The sequence below is a fragment of the Artibeus jamaicensis genome, unplaced genomic scaffold (assembly GCF_021234435.1).
Source record: "Artibeus jamaicensis isolate MK-2021 breed Jamaican fruit bat unplaced genomic scaffold, CSHL_Jam_final contig_482, whole genome shotgun sequence".
Classification (NCBI taxonomy): domain Eukaryota; kingdom Metazoa; phylum Chordata; class Mammalia; order Chiroptera; family Phyllostomidae; genus Artibeus; species Artibeus jamaicensis.
The window spans coordinates 13809005-13826691 of NW_026521857.1; the positions used below are offsets into that span (position 1 = coordinate 13809005).

General features: G+C 46.5%; 2 long non-coding RNA genes and 1 other non-coding gene across 3 annotated transcripts; 2 read left to right on the forward strand and 1 right to left on the reverse strand.

Annotated features, from left to right (window-relative positions):
* The first annotated feature begins 6584 nt into the window (after window positions 1–6584).
* LOC128627895 (uncharacterized) lies at window positions 6585–13155 on the forward strand. The gene is made up of 3 exons (XR_008392188.1): window positions 6585–6668; window positions 8362–8473; window positions 12994–13155. It is a non-coding gene; the product is annotated as an uncharacterized LOC128627895 (long non-coding RNA).
* TRNAR-UCU (transfer RNA arginine (anticodon UCU)) lies at window positions 6822–6906 on the reverse strand. Its single transcript is given in 2 exon segments — window positions 6822–6857; window positions 6870–6906. It is a non-coding gene; the product is annotated as a tRNA-Arg (tRNA).
* A 567-nt stretch (window positions 13156–13722) lies between the features above and the next one.
* Window positions 13723–15608, forward strand: LOC128627906 (uncharacterized). Its single transcript, XR_008392201.1, has 3 exons — window positions 13723–13836; window positions 13993–14048; window positions 15003–15608. It is a non-coding gene; the product is annotated as an uncharacterized LOC128627906 (long non-coding RNA).
* Window positions 15609–17687: the final 2079 nt, after the last annotated feature.

The window sequence follows — 17687 nt, forward strand, 5'->3', positions numbered from 1 at the left end:
TGTGTCCACCTGATGGCGAAAGCAATCTTGGACCATGATGCAGGAGATGCATTTTTAAGGGAGAAACGATGAGGAGGAGCCTGGATCCTCATGATCCAGTAGCTGTCACTCCCTGCACTTTCACATGAGAGAAAAGAAACCTCTCTAGCCAAATCCACTCCTGTTTTGAGTTTCCTGTCACTCGAAGCCAGAGCCAGTCCTAATGGACTCACCAATCCATGGCTCTCTGTCCCTCACCAGGATGAAAGACTCTTAAGAAAATGCAATTTCAGTTTTTCCTTCTGATATAGTTCCTTGCACAAAGACAGTTCTCAAAAAATAGGTATCAATTTGAAGGTGAATGAAGATATGATACATATACTATGTATATACATTTGTGGGGGGAGATATATATATATTTGCTTTTATTGAAATATTTTCTGGGCACTGCCCACTACCTAATTCAACATAGCCCATTTGGTACCAAAAGCTGGAGAACAAAAAACCAGAAACAAAAATAAGACTGGACATTTCTGACTGTGCAGTACGTGAACCAAAGGCATTTGGTACACAAGAACTGTGGGGACATTGGGTGTAGGGTGGGTGCTGGGAGTGGCAAAAGCTTGACCCAGGAACCTCAGGGAACTGGGCACAGGCTGCTACAGGTGAAGTGGCCAGTAATCAAGGCCAGCATCCCTGAGATGCCACTCAGTACCACCTGATGGGATCTAGAAAGCCCCAGATCAGCAGTAAATGGAAATGAAACCACTCCTGGCCACTGGTCTTGAGTCTGTACTGGGCACAAGTGGCAATAAGATGAAAGGTCTCCGCCCTTTGTAGCAGCTCCCACTTTGTCAGTACCTTCCTGGGATCCTGGGTATGTGTGGCAGAGCTGTAAAAAGAGCACAAAGAAAACAGGTCCTCAAACCAGCTCCTTCAATTTTCCCTTCACCTTCATGCTTTTCTCTTCCCTCTTCCTACTTGCCTCAGAACAGCAGGCACTTTTCCATCATTCCTAAACTAATCCTTTCACTTTATTCCCCTAACATCTTTGCACCATAATTTTCTCATCTGTAAAATGAGGGTAATTTGTACTTAGGATTCGGGAGATAATTAAATGGCAAGTGTTAAAGTTGTTGGCATAAAGTAGGTGTTTAGAAAAATGTGAGCTGCTGCTTTTGTCCTCTCGACTCCCTTCTCTACAGGAAACCTGCTGCATCAGAAAAGGCAACCCTGTCCTGGTGTTCTTCCTACCCCTCTGGCTGCACTCTTGGTGTCTTTGAAGACCTCATTCTTTGCCTGTCATTCAGATGTCTGCTCTGGGCTTCTGTCTTCAACTCACCTCTTCTCACTCTGTACTCCCTGCATGATCTCATCTATGTCCAGAGTCTTAAGTGTCTTTGCAGGATAATGAATTTTAAGTCTCAAGCCTGGATCAGTCTCCTGAGCTCCAGACCTTCTGTTCCTCCCCTCTTTCCACATACCTACCTTCCTTTAGTTCTTTCATTCAATAAATGTATTGAGAGCTTGCTCTGTCGTTGGCATGGCATATCCAGCTGCCACTGTACATCTCCAGGGTGTTCCACAGAGACCTCAAACTCAACCCAGGGAAATCTGTACTTGTACTCAGTTTTCCCTCAAACCCGCTTCTTCACTGCCTCCGTGACTATTTTAGCATCCACCTATCTGCCCTAATTAGAAATGGGAGCTTTTCTGGCTGCTCCCTCACCCTCCGGCATATATCCCTTAGTTCGTCAATTAAGTCCCACCAATCCGACCTCCTTTGTTATGCCTCCAGTTTGTACACTTCATGTCTCCTCAAACCACCTCCCAATTCCAGTGCTCATCATTTTCTTACCTAGGTGGCTGCAGCTGCTCTGAGCTGGTATATTCCAGGCTCTGGTCTTCCTATTCCACACAGCAGGGATCCACACAGCAGCCAGAGGGATGGTACAAGATACATATGCACACACTGCTTCCCACCTAAAAGCTACAAAGTGGTTTTCCATCCTTAACATGGTGCATATGACCTTCAGGACATGATACCTGCTGGGATCATTCTGTAAATCTTGATCACATGCTTCTCCACTCTTAGCACAAAGAGCTAATATGAGGTGTATTTATGGCTGAGATCCAGCATGTAGTAGAGTGTAAGGGGTCAATAAATGTTAAATCAAGTTAGAAGATATTTAATGGAAAAGCACTGTCAGGGCTGCCATGTACAAGTGATTTAAGAATAGGCACAAAATGCTTTTTTCCCCCTTCCTCATTAGCATTTAGGGTGTTTAACCTGTACCTTTTTTTTCCCCAGGAATTTACCTTTACCTTTTTAAAACTAACTCTGTATTACAAGGATAAGGTAGGCTTATTATGAAGAAGACTCAAACATTACTGCTGCCTCTCTTGCCCCAGGACTGTTATCTGTATATCCTTCTGGATATTGTCCATGCACACACAGTCAGAGTAATACGTGTTATCACTATTATTGCCCAGGGCATTGGGTTGCTGGCCAGGTCCTCAGTGGGGGGCACTTGAAAGGCAACCACACATTGATGATTCTCCCCTTCTCTTTATCCCTCCACTTCTCCTCTCTAAAAATAAAACCTTTTAAAAATAAAAAATTAAGTGTACAGTTTAGTAGGTTTTTATGTATTACGAGTTGTACGATTATCACCACTAATTCCAGAACATTTTCATCACCCCCCTAGAAAAAACCCACACCCATTAGCAGGCACTTCACATCCCAGCACCTGACGACCACTAACGTATCTTCTGTGTTTTGGATATCTACTATACAGCTGACCCTTGACCAACTCGTGTGAACTGCACGGGTCCACTTAGATGCATATTTTTTTTCAATGAATACCTGTACTGTTTAAATCCATGGTTGGAAGTCTGTGGATATGGATGGCTGACTGCATACACTGATCTTTGCAATTTTATAAAAGTTTTATTTATTCATTTCTAGAGAGAGGGGAGGGGAGGGACACAGACAGGAAGAGAAGCGTCAGTGTGCTAGAGGGACCTGGCTCACAACCCAGTCATGTGCCAACTGGGAATCAAACCAGCAATTCAGTTTGCAAGCCAGCACTCGATGCACTGAGCCACAGCCCCACACATACTGAGGGGGGACAATTTAAGTTTTGGGGAAGTCAAAGTTATATATGGAGTTTCGACTGTAGGTGTGTATAGCCAGGGGAGGTTTGCACCCCTAACTCCTGCATTGCTCAAGGGCCAACTGTAAATGGAATCATACTATATGTAGTTTCTTGTGACTGGCTCCTTTCACAACCAGCTCACTGGAATAATATTTTCCAAGCTTATGCATGTTGCAACATGAATCAGTACTTCATTGTTTTTTATTGCCAAATAATATAATAACATTCCATTGTATGGATGTAGGTATGTCACTTATGCATTCATCAGTTAACTGACATTTGGGTTGTTTATACTTTTTTACCATTAAGAATAATGCTACTGAGAACAATGATGTACACGTTTTGTGTAGACATGTTTTCCATTCTCTTGGGTATATATAATACCTTTGAGTGGAACTGCTGGGTTACACAGCAACTTTAACTTTTTGAGGAATTGCCGAACAGTTTTCCACAGCAACTCACCATTTTACATCCCCACTGGCAATGTATTGGGTTCTAATTTTTCTGCATCTGTGCCAACCATTATTAATGTCAATCTTTTTTATTTCGGCCATCCTAATGTGTGTGAAGTGGCATCTCACTGTGGTTTTGAACTGAAAAACTATTGTAAGTAGTAAAATAATAAGATGGCTGGATATTAAATTATTTAAAATATCAAAAGTTAATATACAGAACCATAACCAGCTAGAAAATATAAGGGACGATCCCAACCAAAACAACGACAAAAAAACCATCCAGAAACAGTTTTAAAAACTCAAGATATATATAAAGAAAACTTTGACACTTTCCTAAGAGCATAGAAGTGCTGAACAAATGGAAAGAAATGGGTATTCTTTAAAAAAGAAAAAAATTTCCCAATACTCAAATAGGAAGACTCAACATCATAATTAGTTCAATTCTCCCTATATTAATCAGTAAATAACATGACTCTAACATAAATATCTCCCAAGATTAGAAATTACACCAGACTAGCTTTAACTAAAGCTCACACGAAAAGACAATACAGACTGTGACTTCACCCCCAGACCCAGGCTCCCTGGGTTCCCCTCCCGCTACACTGTTCATTATTTGCTGCGTACCCTTAGACAAGTTACGTAACTGAGTCTCACATGCCTCTTCCACCAAAGGGGATGCCAATATCTACCTGGCAGGGCTCTTCAGGAAGATTAAATGCATTAAAATGCATAAAGCACTCAGAGTAGTACCTGGTATATAACAAATACTAAATAAGTGTTCATTATTGACATTATGTGGGAAAAAATAATAATTCAAGAATAGATGGTTAAAAAAATCTTTAAAAAAAGTTATAAGGGAGGACTGGCCCTACTGTGTTATTAAAGTAGCACCATTCTGGTCAATCAGAATTAAGACAGGCAGATCAATGGAATAGAAGAGAAGATCCAGAAACCCAAGTGCATATAGGAATTTAGAAAATGATAAAGGGGGCATTTCGACTTAGTGTAGGAAAGGAGGAGCAGTCATTATCAATGATTCTTGGGTGAAACACTTACCTCCCTCCTTATAAAAAAAAATACTTTCCAGATGAAATAAGGATTTACATATAAAAGTAAAACTGTAAAAACACCAAAATGAAACATGACAAAATTATTTAATAATCTGAAGGCAGTATACTCTCATGCCTAGAAGCCATAAAAGTGATAAATCCAAATATATGAATTTCTGTAAGACAAAATATAAAATACCATAAACGAAATCAAAAGACAAATAACCTGGAAAAAATAATTATAATCACAAAGGGCTGGTTTCCTTAACATGTAAAGAACTACAAATCAGGAAGAAAATGACCTATGATGCAATAGCAAAACTCAAGAAAAATCACAGCAGATAAATCCCAAAAAAGAGCCCTAGTCAAATGGCTCAGCTGTTTTGGAGCAACACCCTGATAGTGAGGTTGCAGGTTTGATTCCCAGTAAGACACAAGAATCAACCAATGAATGTGTAAATAATTGGAACAACAAATTGGGCTCTAAAATCAATACAATAAAAAATTTTTTTAAAGACTGAAATGAGCCCTGGCTGGTGTAGCTCAGTAGACTGAGTACCAGCCTGCGAACCAAAGAGTCGCCAGTTTGATTCCCCACTGTGGAGCCAGTCCCCAGTTGAGGGCGAGTGAGGGTCATCGCACTGATGTTTCTCTCTCTTTCTCCTCCCTTCCCCTCTCTAATAATAAATACATAAAATCTTCATTAAAAAAAGATATGAATTTTTAAATATATCACAAAAAAGAAATACAAGTCATTCTATGGATATAAAGATGCTCAGTTTCATTCATAATAAAAGACACGAAACTACAACTAGAAATCTTTTTTTACCTGCTGGATAACATTTGGGCTGTGGGGAAATGGGCACTCTTACACATTGCTGGTGAGAAAAAAAATGGTACAATCTCGAGAGCAATTTGGCAATACCTATCAAAGAATGCACAAACATTTGACCCAGTAATTCAACTTCTAGGAATACACTTGCACTTGTGTACAATAATCAGAAAACATGGATGTTCATTGAAGCATTGTTTGTAACAGGAAAATACTGGATACCTAAATGCTAAACAATTGGGAGCTGTGAAACATATGTACAGTGGAACAAGGCGGCTCTACCTATTCAATAAGTGAAAGAACAAGTATAGTATACTGCCAAGTGTGTACCACCTACGTCCTTGACGTCAATAAATACACAGTGAGACTATAGATATAAAAATGCTGGTATGCATAAATCTGTAAATATTTTCAATAAACTATTTTCAGTAAGGCCTATAAATGGAATTGCAAGGCTGAAATATAGCAACCACAAGGACGTTTATTTTTCCCTGTACCTTTTTTGACAATTTTGGGGTTTGTATTTTTGCCTTAGAGTTTGTTAAAATGAATTTTTAAAATTCCACTCATTCATTCGCATTCAGTGCTAATTCACTGAATGAATTCACACTCAGTGAGGTGAAATCCTAATTTTGTGCAAAGCTCTGAGTTGTCAGCCGAGGTACAGACAGTAATATCCGCCTGGAGGAGCTGAGAGGCAGACTGTACCTCGGACCTCTGCACTGGAGTCCTAGGGAGGGGAGGGGGATTCTTACCAGAAACACAGATTCCTTAGCCCTGCCTTTAACGGACTGAGTTACAATCCCGGAGTGACGCCCAGAAAGCTGCATTTTGGAGAGGGACCCCACGGGGGATTCCGTCGGTAATCGCTGCGAGGCCTTCTGGGCGGAGGGGGCAGTCGGCCCGCACGGAGCAGCACGGGGAGCAGACTCCTCTCCGCGTCCTCCCGCGCCGCACCGGGGCTGCCACCCCAGCGCTTCCGGCCGGGGAGTAACAACCTAGGCGTGGGAGCGGCGCTCCCAGAACGCACCTCCCCAGCGCCCCCTCCTCAAGGCCAAAGCGCGAGGCCGGGCTCCGCCGCCGCCCAGGGCCGCGGTTCCCAGTTCGCGGAGCGCATTCCGAGGCGGCTGTTCGCAGGCCCTGAGACCCGACTCGGGGCAGCACGGGTGCTGCGGGGCCGCGCGATAAACCACAGGTAAAAATGCTGCAGAAGCCGAATGCAGTGGTGGTGGACGGGGGTGGGGAGGTAGATCTCGGAATAAGTAAGTAGGGAGTTAAACGGTTTAGGAAAAGGAGAGGAAAGAAACGATCTCACTGTGGGGGGGAAAAATGCAAGGGGAAAAGGGTACGACTCCGCCGGGACTCGAACCCGGAACCTTTGAATGCCTTCAGCCTCTAGAAGTCCAATGCGCTATCCATTGCGCCACGGAGCCACCTGTTGGAGTTTCCGCGCATCTGCTACATTAAGCCAGAGGCAACGACTCCGCACCCTGGCAAACGCCCCTGTGGCTGTTCCTGCTGCGCAGGCCAGGCCACCACCAGGCACAGCAGGCGCCCCCAAACGTGGGCCGCAAGCATCCGTCCTCCCCCGGAGGCCGCCTCCCAAGGACGTCGGCGCGGCCCACGAGCGAAACGGCGCCGCGAGCCCGCGGAGTCCCGATGGGTTGATGTGACGGACAGCCGCAGCCCAGTCTCTGGGCCGCCGGAGCCGCCGTACCCGGCCGCGCAGGACAAATCACGTCCGCTTTTTTCCCCTCGGGCTCCCTCCGTGCCTGAGCGCCCCGCCTACCGGGTCTCCAGTCCAGGCCGGCGCGGGCCCGATGCTAGCCGTTGCGCCGTTAAGCCGGGCCGGTAACGCCGGGCACTTACGTCGCACCTGTTAGCGGCCGATCCCCAGCGGCGGCCCCGCGCGGGTCCCGGGCTCTTCCCTGGCTGCCCGCGGCCAAGGCCCGCCGCTACGAGCGCGGGCCGAGGAGACGTCTGTGTGCGTGCTTGCGAGTATTTATTTGCGCAGGGTGCGGTAAACGGGCGTTTGGGTTGCATTTCGCACCCCACAGACCCAGAGCCGAATTTCTGAGGCATCCGGGCTCTGGTGGACTGAGGGGCACGACAAGCCCCGTGTCGCAGCATCCTCTGAAAACTCCTCCAAGCCCCGGGAGTGGCCCCCGCGGGCGCCGCGCAGCCGCTCAGAGCCCGAGCTTCCGGAGCACGCGGCTGCGTGGGCGGCACCCGTGAAGCTGACTGCTCGCGTGGGGGCGCCGGGAGCAGGCGCGGGCAGCCGCGGTGTTTCCCGGTGGTGGCGAGTGGCGGAGCCAGAGCGGTCGTCACGAATCAGGGGAGTTATTTCTGGTGTGGGGATGCGAGGGGGCTCCTCGGTGCCCCAGTAATCCCCAGCAGTAAAACCCAAAGCCACTAGAAATAGATAACCCAAATTAAAACGGCGTGGTTGCTATGCAACCACTGCAGCAAGACAGAACCCAGGCCTCCAGCTCCAATCAGTTTGCAGCGTTCCGAGCCTGATTGCGTAGATATTACGGGGCTGCCGCGGTGCGCATGCTGCAGCCTGGTCCACTACCCACTTCTGCACTGAACCAGGATCAGTCACAGCCCGCTGTGTGATCCACGCCAGCCCTCCCTGTGTAACATCGACAGCCAGTCTCAGTCAGTGTTGTAAAGGGAAAAAGGGGAACTTCCAGGTATCTGGAAGATACCTACTGCCATAGATATCTTTACATTCTTACTTTATTTAACCCCACAACAATACTGTCAGCAGGTACTATTGTCTTTAGAAAGAAGGGAACCCTCCCCCAAAACAGGTTAAATATACTGTGTTCGGACTAGCTAGTGTTAAGAACTGTGAAGAATCTGAGATTTTACCCTCCTTGCAGGCTAACGTGTCTGCTTGCCACAATTTCATGGATGCTGACAGAACAGAAGACTGCTGGATCAGAGATGAAAGACTTGAAGCAAAAGCAGTAGCCTGCCTGTCAACATGTTTGTGTAGGTTCTCTGAACCCTATTTCTCACAGAAGTCAACTAGATAGGCCCAGATGTATGCTTGCACACAAAATGGGTTACGTTACAAGAGAGAAATGCTAAACTTGGGGAACCCACTATTTTACACCATGCAGTAAGCAAGCCTGCTCTTTATTCCCTCATCCCTCAAGGTTGGTCACTGCAAGAATGTGCAAGGATGGGAAGGGCCCTTGGTGGGTTGCCTCTCCAAATGGTAAGTGGCAAGGACCTGATTTCTGCCAGGCCTGTTTCATTCCACCATAATACAAATACAGTTCCTTGAAAACATTTTATGTGTCGCATTATTATGCTTTAAGATCAAGAAAATAAAACTCATGCCTTCAGATGCATGGGGGAAATCTCACATGCACAAAATTGACCATTAAAACAGAATATGACTTTAAATATTTAAACAGATTTTTATTGAACTCTGTAATGTGTCAAGCACTGGTGCCATCTAAGAGTCTTCAGTGATCTTTGGAATTGCACAAGGCAGAAGGGGGCGGGGGGGGGGGGCGATACCTGCAGGAATAAGTACAGAGGAATTTGGCCTGGAGGTGTTGGAGCCACTCTCCAATGATGAGCCATTGACGTAAATAACGATTTAAGCAGATAAAAGTTTCGGGAAGGGGAATTCTGAAAGAAACCTTGTGTTAAGGAAAGGTATGTATGTCCTTAATCCCAATTAATGAATCAAACAGAATTTTAGATATATGGTTCCTATCACTAGTTGAGACCACACCCTTTATATCATGGAAAACATTAGCAAAATACATGGTCAGCAGACCGTGTGGGAAAAACAGGGTTATGTGACAAACCCTATGAGCAATCTGGGTTGTACTTTTCACGCCCTACAGTTAGAAGATTGGGAAAGCTCCAGCAGAACAAGGGCTGCATGTGTTCTCTGACAATAAGAGGGTTATAGTGAGTCTGGCTTCTGAAGCAGCAATGTTAACCTGTAAAGGGAATGGAAATGTGTATTTAGTTGTCATCCAAGGGGGAAAATCCAGTACCTTATGTCTTCCCCTTTGCCAAATCTGAGAGCTAAATATTCTCAGGCAATGCGTAGAGTAAACAGTGGCCATTATACAATGGGAATCGAGCATTCATGCAAGTAAAAACAAAACAAACAAACAAAAAACCCACTTCTTTCCTGCCAACAGAGGGAGCCAAAGCACGACTATAACCACCTATAAACAGGCTGATCTCTGCCCGACTGCAGTCTGAGTTCCCTGAACAGCAAAACCCTAAATTAAACACAACTTCATCTTGGTGTTTTCAAGTTCAAATCCATTGTACACCTCTGAGAGTTTGCAATAACACTTTTCATGTTTGTACAGCAGAATTAAGTTATGATGTTTTTCTATTTGCAGTGCTTGGAAGCAGCTTCAGCCTTCCCTAAAAAATCTAGAAATTTACAATATTGTTATATATTTTTACTAGCTTTGCTCCAAAGGGAGAAGGTAATTGGAGTACCAGTCTAATACAATTCAGTGAGTATTTAAGGATGATACAGTTGAGTCTATTGTGGGAGACAGAGTGGAAGTTTAAGACACAATTCAAGAAGACTTCAAATTCCATGGGGGACATGTGACCTATGAATATGAAGCAATAAGCAAATAATGCAAGATATGAAAAAGTGGTAAAATGTGATTGGACAACAGTACAGATAAAATATTTTTGAGTTTGCACTCGCAAATAATAAGCACTTAATAAATATGCTGATTATACAACATAGCCCAAAATGAAATTTTTAAAGGATGAGATTTAAAAAACAAAGAGCCCTACTCGGGGAGACTGGGTTGGGTATTGTCCTGCAAAGTGAAAGTTTCCTGGTTCGATTCCCAGTCAGGGCACAAGCCTGGGTTGTGGGTTCAGTCCCTGGTCAGGGTGCATGATCAGTGTCACATGGTGTTTCTCTTGCTCTCTTTCTCCCTCCTTTCCCCTCTCTCTAAAAATAAATAAATAAATTTTCTTAAAAATAAATATTAGATAAAGACCCTAGTAGTAGAGGTCAGGAGCGCAGGCGATGGAATCCAGTTCCTGATGTTGGCATCTTGGCTCTACCTCTTATTTGTAAGACATAATTCTTAAATTCTCAGAGCCTTCTCTTCCTCATATGAAAAACCCTGAAGTAATGAGGATTACAGGAATTAATCTTTATAAAGTTCTATCTCAGTCTTGGCACATCGTAATTATGTAACAACTTTTTGGTGCTCTTAGCAAGCAACTCTCAATACAGAAATTCCACATCTTGCAGGAACAAACCAAAATTCAGGTACAGTGTGAGCTAAATTTGTTGCAACCCGAGAAACATCCTCCACCTCCATACCTGACTCCTGCTTGACTATAGACACCATGTGTGCTACCAAACAGATCCCTCAGTTTCTCACACTGAAAACATCCACCTTCAGCTTCATGATTTCCTCAGTTCTCTCCCAAGAACCTTAGGTGGACTCTTATTTTCATCTACCTCCAGTATATAGTTTCCCAAAACAAAGGTGCAGTCCACCCCTAAAGGACTACAAAGACTCATCTCTTGTCAGACAAAATCTACTCGCCATACTTAAATGATGGGCATTTTCATCCTAAAAACAAAACAAAAAAAAACCCTTAACGCCAAGTTTTGGCCAATCCAATAACCAAACTATACTAAATGGCAATGTGGAAATAGGGGAAAGAAAAGGAAAGTTTCCAGGATGAAGAAATTTAGACAGTAAGATAGAAAAGAGGGACAGATGGGTCCTTATGGTAGTACAGTTGGAGATGAGGAAGATAAGGTTGGGCAGGAAGGACTGAGGCCAGATTGGCAAAGGGGGTAAGGGCAGGCTTGATTCAAGATGAGGAAAGTGCATTTAATGCAATAGGCAGTGGGGAGGTCCTAGTTTGTTTTGGCATGGGTGTAGATGTGCTGTAGAATGATAAATTTAGAAGACAGTGCACAGGCTAAATAAAATGGGGGCCGATGGTTAGGGAGACAGTTTCATCCCATCCCAATGAGTTTGTACTTGGTGTTTCCCTATGACTTCATCTCTTCAGCAAGGAGCAATTGAGGGTCTAGTTGATATACAAAGAAAAAAGCCATGTGCCTGGCTTACAGCCTAATAGAAATGTGATAGCTACCCAACTGCGATGCAAGGTAAAAAAGGTTTCTAAGTGAGATAGGTACAATAGTATGGGACTTCCAGGGAGAGAGAGAGAGAGAGATCGCATCCTGAGAAGGGTAATTAGGGAGGAAGATGCATTTGGAAAGGACTGTTGAACCTAGGGCCAACTTATGCACTAGTGTAATGAGAAGGGGTTAGGACACAGCCTGGGTGGCGTAAAGAAGATAGACTGGAAAATGGTATAGGCTGAGCAGACCGATGCGCAGTGTCTGAAAGGGTCCGTCTGAAGGAGGCCGGCAGGGACGCTCTTTGTTTTACTGTTCTTTGGTTCTTGCCCACTTCCCCCTTGAAGGGATCCATCATATGCACTTCATTATATTTTCAAGATGTCAGGTCAACAGTCTCAAGCAGTAGCAAATATGCTGATTAAAATTCCCCTTCTTGTTCTGAAGTATCTGTCCTTGAATACAAATGATTTACTTATATATCCCTGATAGCGTGATTGTGTAACTGTGAGGTCATTTGTATAGTGGGGTCACTATGACTTTTTACTCAGCTTGCCAGTAGCAGACTTTAAAACCCCAGAAAGGAAAGGCCTAGTTAATATCAAGTCCTCTATCGGAAACAATGAAGAGGCGTAAAGAGAGGGCTAGTCCTTCCCCTCTGTTTCACTGGGAAATCCTACTTGGTAGCCAAGTGGTTGTCATTTTTAAGCCTGTGGTAAACAGTAATGAGAAATGGAAGATCTAAAGGGTATTGTTCTAGCAGTTTCCGTGTTAGGCCCTTGAACATGACTCATGCAAGGTGTTGAAAGAGTGCATGGACGTATGGGTGAATGGACTGATTTTTCAGCGGCAGTATGGCCAGGGTTGGGACCCAGCTGGTAGCACCTGTAGGGCCCAGGGTCCACTCTCACTGATCAAGTCTCCACTCTGCTGGGCTGGTACCCACACTGTACACTAGGCACTAGAGACAGCACCTAGTTTGGGAGAACATGGCTCCACTCACAAAATGGGTTACAAAGAAATGTTTAGAACCCAACTGACACAGCACAGTCTTAGGACTGGTGAGAGCCTGACTGGCTAGAACTGCAAGGAGCGGGACCTGATAGTCTTAGAACTGCAATAAGGTGGATCTTGGAGCAAATACCAGAATTTAAAGTAGATCAAAGTGAGAAATGGTGAATATAGCTCTTCAGTAAGTCTGGAGGTGAAACCTGAGAGCACAAAAGGATGCGAAGACCAGGAGCTGGAAATGCATGGGCTGAGGCTCACTGAAATTGGAGGGGATGGAGGGGGATTAAGAGGGAGGAAGTTGTATCAGTTAGATTTAGCTATAAGTGACAGAAAACTCAAAGCAACATAGGTTTACATGAACTACAACTTTATGCTGTTTTAGGTGACAAAGTCTGGAGGTGAGCCATCTGATAAAGCAGCTGATGGGGCAGCTTCGGGAGCATCAACATCCCAGACTCCTTCTATCTTGTTGCTTCACCATGCTCAACATGTGGCTTCCAACTCATGGTCAAAGTTGCCAGCTCAGACTCCAGCCAGCTGCATGGAGGAAGGAGCAAGATGAGCATGACTCTTCCTTTAAGGCTTGGTTTCTCAGTCTTGGTACTTGGGCATTTTGGACCAGATAATTCACTGTTGTTGGGGGCTGTCCTGTGCACTGTAGGACGTTTAGCAGTATTCTTAGCCTCCACCCGCTAGGTACCAGTGTAACTTCCTCCTTCCCGGGTATGACCATCAGAAATATTGCCAGATGTTCCCTTTGTTGGCAGACAGGGGAGCAAAATCTCCCCAGATAGAGAACCACTGCTTTGAGTTGACTTCCCAACTCAAGCTGCACCTGATCCCTCTGCTTACATGCCTTGATCAGAACTTAGTCATGCAGGCAACTCTTAGCCACAAGGAGCTGGGAAATGAAATCTTTATTCTTGGCAGCCACGTGGCCAGCTAAAAAAATAAGTTCTCTTACTAGAAAGAAGGTAAAAAGAGAGATTGGGAAATAATGCAAAAGCAAGGACTCAGACTTTGGCTATTTTGTCTTAGATCCCAGCTCCTAGCTACAGGTAAGGATCAAACAGGCTTATGTAGGAATATCTGTGATCCCAACTGCAGACAATGGCATCCTGGATCTATGAGGTGGAAACTAACTTCCCGGAGACTGAGCCCTCAGCTGAGAAAGATGAGGATTGCGTTCTCACTCATTCCCTGTCAACATGTCGCCTTAACTCAGGTTAGGAGTCTGTTACAACGCACTGTATTTCCCATCACTCTTGGCTGTGGACTTCTCTTTGCTTTAGTCCCTATGAAATGACCACAGTGCAGTTTCTTCCCTTCCTTCTCTCCTCTCCCTTCTTCCTTTCTTCCCTTCAAACGTACTAATAAGAAGACCGAATGTAGAATCAGGAGACCCGAGACCTGGCCTGGTCCTACCACAAACTTAGGGTAAGTCACTCAACCTCTTTGGCTTCAGTGTCTTCATCTGTAGAATTAGGGCTACACAGATGATTCCTAGGTTCCTCCCTGGCTCTGAGAAGCTTTGAGTCTTCAAAGTCCACATGACTGTGGGAGTAGCAGAGAGCCACCTCTCTGATCAGTGGTGTCAAGACAGCCCCTGACTGGGTCACTGTCTGCTAGACTCCCCTGCGGTATAAGGTCCCAGCCTGGCAGATATCACTTAGATTCCCCTCACTGGCCCCAGATAGGTCTGCTTTGGATCCATGGCACACTTGTCTGGCTAAATTTGACCAGCTCATGCCACGTCTGTCCTTAAGGTGCCAGCCGAGTGGGTCTGTTGTTTCTCGGCTCGCAGCCAACATTGAAACAGCCCTTGTGGGGCACAGCTGGCCTTAAGAGGTGGTTCTGTTTCATTTTTCAAATTCCCATGTCCTGTTTAAATTCAGTTTCTTTAAACTAATGTGTTTTCATTTCTTTATTTGTTCAATAAACACTCCTTGAGCACCTGTTACTCTGCAGGGCCCCAGGAATACAAAAGCAAATAAGTCACAGACCCTCCCTTTCAGGAGCTGGTACTGAACACGCCCCTCCTGGTCTTCCCCGATCTTTTCCTGACTCTCCAGGCTATTTCCCTCCACCAGCTGCTTGACTCTGCTTGGGTTCCTCCCACTGGCATAACACACACACACACTCGCTCACGCGCGCGCGCACACACACACACACACACACACACACACACACCCTACCTCTCTTCCTGGCTGCGGCTTCCTCCTCCTCCAGGCTTCAGCTGAGATGTTCCATCTTTAGGGAACCCTTCTCTGTCTCACCCTGACCCTGGGTTAAAGTACGCTGCCCTCATATATACCTCCCGTAGCACCTTGACTTTCCTCTTCAGAATGTTCACCATCTGGTAACCACTCCTGAAGTCCCCTTCTCCCTCAGGGCTGTGAACTGCCTGGCAGCACTTGGGAGCCAGGTCTCTCCCCATCTCCGCTGGATCGCTTCCTGGCTCACAGTAGGCCCTCAGCAATGGAGCGTGAGTGAGTGAACACATGGACAAATGGAGCTGTCAAAGGGAGAGACATACAGACAAATAGGGTCGGCCAAGTGCTGAACCAGGATGGTGAGCAAAGGCTGGCAGAGTAAAAAGAGCTCCTGGCCTCTGGGAAAGAACGGGTGGGAAGGCCCTGCAGGAAATTTGCACCTGGTCTTAGAGGAGCAGGAATAAGAAAAGTGCAGTGAAGAGGAAAGATGCCTCCGGTAGAAGAAACAGCCTAAATGAAATAAAGAGGCAGGGGCCTCTGGCATTCCCAGGGCATGGGGAGAAGTGCAGTGGGGCAGACCTGGAGCGTCCAGGGCTGGCAGGGGAAGCTGTGAGCTCCTAGCCCTTGGCCTCCCTTTTCACTGGAGCACGTGCCAACTCACCCCCTCTGCTCTGCCTCTCCCCACCCACCGTCCACTCACCCCGAATACCTTGCTTAAGAAGCTCTTGCTTTCGGAATCTCTGGGCCTGGTGTCCTGAGGTGGCAGGCCATTCCCAAGAGCCCAAGTCTCCCTCCCTCCCTCCCTCCCTCCCTCCCTCCCTCCCTCCCTCCCTCCCTCCCTCCCTCCCTCCTTCCCTCCCTCCCTCCCTTCCTTTTATTCTTCACCACATTCAACTCATATTTCCTGAGCTGTTTCTCTGTGTCAAGAGTTGGAGAGAGAATTTTCTTCTCACTTTGAAGCTTTGAAAGATGAAACCAGCCAGAAACCAGAAATGGAACCACTGGGCTGGAACTGTGTACGGCTGGGGCAGCAGCAGAGGGCTGGTGTGTAAGCAGACGGACTCGGCAGAAACGGACTCGGCTGGATCCCGAAGTAGGCACACATACGGAGGGGCCAGGTCAGCTGAGTTGCCCAGAAAGAAATGGGGCAAGGAAGCAGAACAAGCCTCTCTCATGTTGCATGCCCTCTAAATGTCACTCTCTCTTCTGCTCCCTGGGGCCTGGGGCTGTCTGAAATACTCTGGCAGTGGGAGCTGACTCCAAAGCTTTGGCCCTGGGGAAGGAGAGAGACTGAGCTTGGAGAATAGAGGGCATCTGGAATCCCCACTGGAAGAGGCAGGCAGAGAATGCAGAAAGGCAGGGAGTGTGACCATGTTTGCTTTCCAGAAAAAACAAAAAACTATCTTCTGCTGAGGTGACTTTTGGTTCTCTCTCTGAAGAGAACTTGACTTTTAAATGCCTCGCTTGCTTTTTCTACACCAGGGAGGAACTTAAACTGCAAAACACACTACCTCACTGCAGGTAGGAGGGACAATGTGTCCAGGGAGCAGAGGGGCAGGCTGGGTCCCAAAGGCCAGGCCGCCCTCGGTGAGTGAACTGCTGGCTGATGTGTGTGCTGGGGGAGCCATCGGCTAAGAGGGAGGCTCAGAGGTGACAGCCCTCTGGAGAGGAGACTGGAGCCATGAAGTCGAGTTGGGGACGTAGGTTTCTCACTCAAATGTTTTATCTTGTATTGAGTGACCTTTGTGGATACCGGCTCCCTAATTTGACCTTGGGTGCTTAGAAAACATCGTCTACTTAAATGTTACTAGAGAATCCATTCCAGAGCTGACTAAACCCACTAAGGGGTCACAGTCAGTACATGAGTTTTGATGAACTGCTGGAGGGAGGGGTTATGGCGTGGAACAAAATCCAGGTCTGACACAACTGCCTCTCAGAACCTTCCTCGGGGCAGCTGAGCAACCCCATGGGGAGGGATTGCCCCTCAGGCCACCTGGGCGCACAGAACCAGGTGCCAGAAGGAGACTTGAAATCCAGATTGAGTACATTTTTTTTATGAGACGGAAGAAATGAGGAAGAGGAAAGGCCCTGGCAGGCATCTTTGGGTTTACAGAGGGCACCAGAAAAATGTCATTTGAGGAGTAGAGAGAGGAGACAAAGAGGTGAGTGTGACAGGAAGCCAGGGAGGAATAAAGCCGGGAAACAGGGCAGGAGGGAAAAAGGGCCACAAAGAAAGGAACAGAGGTGAGGGGGTGATGCTCAGCCTAAGGGCGGCCGGGGTGGAAGGAAGGCCGCCAGGCCCCTGCTCAGCATTTCTCCTGACACTGAGAGCTGTCCTCAGGTGCTGGCAGAATGTAATGCCCGTGTCCGAGGGCTCCAGGGCAGCCTCTCAGACAAACTGTCCTGCACGGAAGAAAGGACAGCCCCCTTCTGGCTCCCTTAGTGGGAGTCAGCCTCCACCCGCCAGCTGGCTGTGGATGTGCCCCTACTTCTGGCCCCTCACTCACTGGGAGAGCTGCCAAGCATCCTTTACAGAGGGGCAGCAGCACTGGGAATTCTGAAGAAAGATGTGGAGAGAAGTTGCGTCTGTTCATGCTGTTTTATTCTTTGGGGTCCCTAAATGGACTGGCAGGGGCAGCCCGCAAGATTAGGGCAGCGCATGCGCCAGGCCATGTGGACCAGGCCTGGCCCGACAGCCCAGAGTTCATTTGTTCACTCAACAAACATTTGTTGAATGTCTGCTAGAACAGAGTGAACAAGACAAGGTGCTGTCTCTCGGATTCTAGTTTACCTTCTAGTCATGGGTGACAGACAAATGAACAACAGTAAGACACTTTGTAGGTGTGTTAGGCAAGCCCCGTGG